Genomic DNA, 5,794 nt, shown 5'->3' on the forward strand with positions numbered 1-5,794 from the left:
AGTAGCCGCGTGCTCTTATTTCCACGAAAACTCTTTTATGGGCAGCGGGCGCAAGCCCGCCGCCTAGGGAAGTCTCGAAAGGAGAGGAGGTTCGGAGCGACATGAACTGGAACTCTCATCTGGCTCCTCTGGAAAACATTCTTTGGATGGCGTCATCTTGCTTCGAGACATCCGGCACTCCGACCGCGAAAAGAGAGTCGGGCCTTCGCTAAAACCGTGCGCGACGACGGTGCGGCAGTGACTATACGGGCACAGCAAAAGCAGCGACAAAAGCATCGCAAGAAATAGTGCCAAACGCGAGTACCGTTAAATTACGCTACGCGTTTGCGAACTTTCTTCCCAAGCTTTAACGATCAAACCAGTGTCGTTAACACGATGTCGATCGTCTTGAAGCGTCGTCTGCTGCTGCACTGCAAAGTCGAGAGCAGACGACGCGCAGGTTCGGATGTGTGCATGGCGGAAGGATACAGTACATTTTGCGGCGCGCACGGTTCTCTTGATTCTCCTACTCCGGCTCTAGCCTCCGCAGCGTTGCACCGTTTTAGAGGCGCGTCACAGAGTGTACGACCTGCCAGCTTGCCGCAGACGTCGCTCGTAACTCTTCGCGACATCCTACACAGCAGGCCTGTCCCACCTGCCCTTTCACCTCCCCTCTTCGCTTGAGAACCCTTTCCCATCAGGCTCGCCTTTGAATAATCAACTCCGAATGCAACGCCCCTTCCTTTTCATATGTGGGGAAGAGGGACTGCTTTTGCCTTGTCGGTTTCTCCCTCTAATTTTCTTTTATAAATGTATATTGTCCCTCGGTAACGCGGCGTGACATCGCCACGCACCTTTTCGTGGTCGTATAGATCAAGAGTCGCGTTTCTTTGTCACTCTTGCATTTCGCGACCGCGAAGTCGCGCGCTGGAGAACTCGTGACGTCATTCGCCGACTTTCCGTTACGCGGACGTTGGAGGCGTATCGTAGCGCGGACCAATTTCACGACCGAGATTGTGTCGACGACGTCGCACGTCTACCTCTGCATCTAACCGAAAGCGGCCCGTTGGATGGGCGCGTAGACAAAGAGAGAGCCGTATACAGACGCAATCGACGTCTGGCTGCATCGTGTGGTTTGGATTAGACGCAATCGACGTCTGGCTGAATCGTGTGGTTTGGATTAGACGGTCGTTTCGAGCTTGAATTGCGCCGCTGTCAACTAAATCCGCTGGGCTGACTCTGCCGCCAACTCGTGAGCAGCGCCGTCTGTGAGCCCGATGGCCGCATACACTGCGGCATTGGCGGTACTAAGATATTGGAACCGTGGTTTAAGTGAGTTTCTTGGAAGCTACGCAGTATATTCGTCTTCACGTACTCTTGACAAGGCTTCTGAAGCGTCGCCTGTAGGATGAGCAACTTCTCGAAGATCTGGCCGGTGGCCAATTAAGGGCTTTAGAAGCAAATTCAATGCAGCGCCTGCCAAGCTTAACGAAGGAACCTTTAGTGCAATCCAAATGTTCAGTGCGACCATGACGGTGGGCATATAATTATGCAGTGTCAAGGATAGCGGTGAAATATAGATGTTTGTTTCGTAGACGACATAAACATTTCTTAAAGTTGAGAAATGGCACTGGTTTGAAGAAATATACTATATATAGCTGGCGGTTGCGGTAAAAGATCGTTGCGGACAGAAAATTTTTTTTCAGGAGGTTAAGGTTAACCATGAATTGTGTTTACTATGGCAAGAATCTATAGAAGTTGCGTTTTGCCGAATCGCCGACCCTTGCTTGTAGGTACTCAATCGTCCATGTAGGAGTATTTGCGGAAGCAAGAAGCCATGCACGCAGGAGTTTCTATATTTATTTCTTTGTTCATTTTTTTTTCTCGCTCCTCTGCTCCCAATTTATGAAACATCATTTATGATCTCGAGTGAATAATGCCTCGAACAGAGACCTTCGTACCTGAGATCAACGAAGTCAATACGTTAGTAGCGCTCAAATTGCATGGCAAGCATTTTCTGTGCCCCTTCAGTATGGCAACTTAAATCTCACGTCTGCGCTTTATATAAAGCGTCACGACATTCCAGTTTCTACCGCAGGTATTGCGATTAGCAAATATCTGATCCGTGTGACATTCATAACAATCAGACTCGATCTTTAACTGGGTCGCGATCGAGTCGTCTGCTTGCTCAAAATGAACTGACGGAGAAAGACACAGCGTGTGTCGTCTGCTCGCCGCGGAGCAGACTACACACCCCGCACACGACAAGTGAGTGGGAGGCTGTTATACGACCACGTCGTATTCGGCGCTCAACGTTGGGAGTTGTTATATAACAAGTGCCGCCATTTTGCTTCCAGCTCGAATTGGAGTCCGTCTGTCTGGAAGCTGCGGCATCAGCTCGAGGCACTGATGCCGCGCACGTCCGTGTTCTGGACGTGTCCCACAAATGTCGTACCTCCTGGAGAACGTGCGGAGTCAGAGTCGTAAATACACCTGTCTCGTTATACGGCAAGCAAAAAACGGGTTTGGGATGAGACCCTGGTACACGCACCCGAGAGCTTGTGGCCACCTGGAAGGAAGCGTAGACAATTCAAGAGTAGGGGGATGACTCCCGAACAAGAAAATTGCCTGCGTCTTTGGAGACGTGCAACCAGCGCAATATATATGGTGCCTAGTTAACGTTGGCCAAGCTGTTCATGGAAGAAAAAAAGTATATACATTTAGGAAAGCACGGTGCAGGATACAATTTTAAGACCTACGGTGTTTTCGGTTGTCAGAACGCTGACGACTAGACAACGTAGGTCTTGTAATGGTATCATGCACCGTGTCTCTCCTTCTTTTCTTTTGTTTTCTTTTCTTTTTCGTTGAACGGCTTGGCTAACGTTTGCTTTGACACACGGTATATGGCGAAAGTAGCGTTGGGGCTTCTCTGTTCGAAGGCCCGGGTTTGACTCCCAACAACGGCGGAGTGCGCGCATTTCGACGCTAGCAAGATGTAGGCTTAGGTTTCGATGCAGAAAATAGTGCTGCCTTTCCTCCTTCCCCACAAGAACCACTTCTCTCTCTCTCTCTCTCTCTCTCTCTCTGCATGTTCGAGACGTTCAGTGCGGCGATGCGCTTAAAGGACACGGTCTCGGAGTAAGACATCATAAACATGAACAGTGAGGCAGTGAACGTCACTTATCACTGCGATGAGGCGGTTGCATGAACGCGGGAAATTCGGCAAACGACAGTTGGCATAGGTACCACTTGTAGTGCGTGTGGGAGCCAAACTAACTGTGCTTTGAGGGGGAGATGCAAAATAAATCATTTTGGTGAAACTCGGAAGTTCATTTACGCACGCAAGGTTGATTCCTTCGTTCAAAAAACAAACAAAAAAACCTCATTGTAACATTCGATAACACACAATTCCCACAGACAGGTGCTGTCGGCTTCACCCGTCAAAAACTTCTCTACTTGTGTCATATGATCGCGAATTTCCGACGGTAAGCGTGTATGCAGGAACGCATGCAGCGTCTCGACAACCGAGATGCATCCGTATTTCCTGTAGAAATCTTCTGAGGAGTTGAACTCATGCGATTTTCCTCCGTAACGCCCCGGTGGTTTCCGCTGTCTCCTTGGAAAGCTTGGATCCCCAACGTCTGGTTGAACTCCCTACCTTTCCTTCCTTCTTTTCCTCCTCCTCCTGGATCCCCAACCTCAAGCGCTCCCGCTTTAGTTGTCACATCGTCCCAAAAAGTAGGGAAGTCATCGCTAACTTGACTCATATTCTCTCTAACCGCCTTCAATAATAATTCTGCATGCCTAAACTACAGGCTCTTCTTCTGGAGGGTTTACAGTAGTGTCCAGAGGTGCGTCTAATTGACCTCCCTATACCTTTCCTTCCTACCTTTTCATCCTACTCCTCTATATGCGATTACCGAAGTAATCATCACATATTCAGAACAAAACGCAACTGGTAATATTCGCCGTCGCTCCCACCCCCTCCCACCATACCTCCCTGACGGCGAACCCACAACAATGATAGGAACGCCTGCTGCGTTCCCGTCATTGACGCTTAATTTATGCACTCAAGTTAGTGGCCACGTGCACTCAAGAATCGCCGCCACTTACTTTTGTTCGCGCTCATGTCAGACGGCACTCATACGATCCTGTTCACATCTGATGCAACTTGATCTCACTGGCACTCACACCCCGTTCGTATAGCTCACGTATATATACTCGCGCCTCCTTTGTCAGTCACGAATGATCTGTATAACTCGCTTGTGAAACGAGCGTCGAGCTTGTAAAAGTCAGTGGACTCGTCGGTGAGATGCATGCCGACCTGTATAGGTAAGTGGTATATGCAGTTGGCCCAATTGCAGCCGAAGTTATGCCGACCTCGGTTAAAGACAGCAGCAGTGGAAGAATGTCGTGACGCACGAGACTTTTCCACGAGGCTTTTCCACTGCTGCTAACGTCCAAGTAAGCGCACGATTTGTTATCTCTGTTAGCGTTGCTGACATCGGAACCGAGTGATATGCGTAGTTTGCTGGCGCGCGCCTTAGATAACAGGGGTGCGTATCAGGAGGCTATAGCGGAAAGAAGGCAGACACGATAAACAGATCTTGTGGGTACGTGAGCACCTATATATAATAGCATCTAATAGAGGCCTTACTACGCGGTAGCAGTGAGTCGGGCTTATTTATTTATTTATTTATTTATTTATTTATTTATTTATTTATTTATTTATTTCAAGGTACCGTTCAGGCACCATGCGGAGCATTGAGTAAGGGGGGGGGGGGCATGAAAGAAAAAAGAAATTTGAAATACTGAAATGCAAATAATCGGTGCAAATTATAACTATATGCACGAGTACGCCGAGACACGGAATCCACTCAAAGTCTAAAAAACACGATTGCATAACAGGGTTAAAAACGTGAATAAAAATAAAGGTATACAGTGCGGGTTAACAAACAAAATATCAGCTCATTTAGTGCGTACGTTGCCCGCTCACAATATTAGGCATCGCATAAGAGAAACCGTCGTTCGGAAACTTAAACAAAAATATTTAAAGTCAGCATTACGTTATATATGCATGGTGATACTAATTAAACGCATGATGTATTCGAAGTCTTGCACGACAGGAGTTGGCCGTGGAGTTAGCACCCGAAAAACGATTTGCAGTGAAAGCATTAATTAGTGAACTGCCAGTCACTCGTACACGTTGCACGGTTCAGTGCACATTATTCTTTGTTCTCGTCATACGCGGTTACACAGGGGAGAGAGATTAGGGAACCCGTGCGATGCGCTTTGGGGAAGGGGAGGGTGACGTAATGAGGAACGAAAAGGGGCAATTAAGGCTGTCGTGGTAGCGGGTCCCACAGCTGACAGCTGCAGACATGCAGGCTGCGCATTTACATCTCATAATAGACACCATCCACGTGTCCTCCGGGAACGTAATCAGGCGCTTGAAAGGCGGAGCTATGGCGCGGGCCGGGTAGCAGAAGTTGCGACGCCGAGAACCGCTGGAGTTTCCGGGCGTCGTAAACGACGCGGAGAGAGAAAAGCCCTGCCCTTGGTGCAGGCGGAGCAGGAGGAGAGCAGGGGATCAATCGTCTCCGCCGTGCACACTGAACAGGACCGGGGAAGGAGACAGGCCCTGTAGCTAAAACTTCCGGATATATCGCCCAGGGAAGCAGTCGAGCCGGAGAGATCCGCTATACTGCCTTGTGAGGCCACGATCCGGAAGGGGCCAAGGGGATCGAACCAGCGACGCGCTGGTCAGTCTAGCCGGACCAGCGCATCGCTTTGCCGGGTGAATTGCCCCCAGGTG

This window comes from Dermacentor andersoni, chromosome 8, assembly GCF_023375885.2.
Source record: "Dermacentor andersoni chromosome 8, qqDerAnde1_hic_scaffold, whole genome shotgun sequence".
NCBI lineage: Eukaryota > Metazoa > Arthropoda > Arachnida > Ixodida > Ixodidae > Dermacentor > Dermacentor andersoni.